Genomic DNA, 289 nt, shown 5'->3' on the forward strand with positions numbered 1-289 from the left:
GGGGGGGTCAGACCGGGCACAGTTCCCACACTGTGTCTCCGGTGCTGCCCCTGTAGCATTGTGGATTAGTAATGGGGTATTGTGTCTTGTGGTTGGATCAACCCTAGGGTCCTCTCTGTGCATTGATTGCTCTGAGCAGGAATGTTTTCCCGGAAGCTTCGTGGGCCAGTATGCTTCTCTCTCTCCCTCACCCTTTCATCCCTCTTAGTTTGCTCCCATGTGGTCTGGGAAGACCTGCCACTCTCCCTGGCTGTACCATGACTGCTGTCTTCTGTAGTGCATTCTTCTG

The sequence above is a fragment of the Echinops telfairi genome, unplaced genomic scaffold, assembly GCF_000313985.2.
Source record: "Echinops telfairi isolate 266 unplaced genomic scaffold, ASM31398v2 ScPeMD7_55;HRSCAF=186, whole genome shotgun sequence".
In the NCBI taxonomy this organism is placed as follows: domain Eukaryota; kingdom Metazoa; phylum Chordata; class Mammalia; order Afrosoricida; family Tenrecidae; genus Echinops; species Echinops telfairi.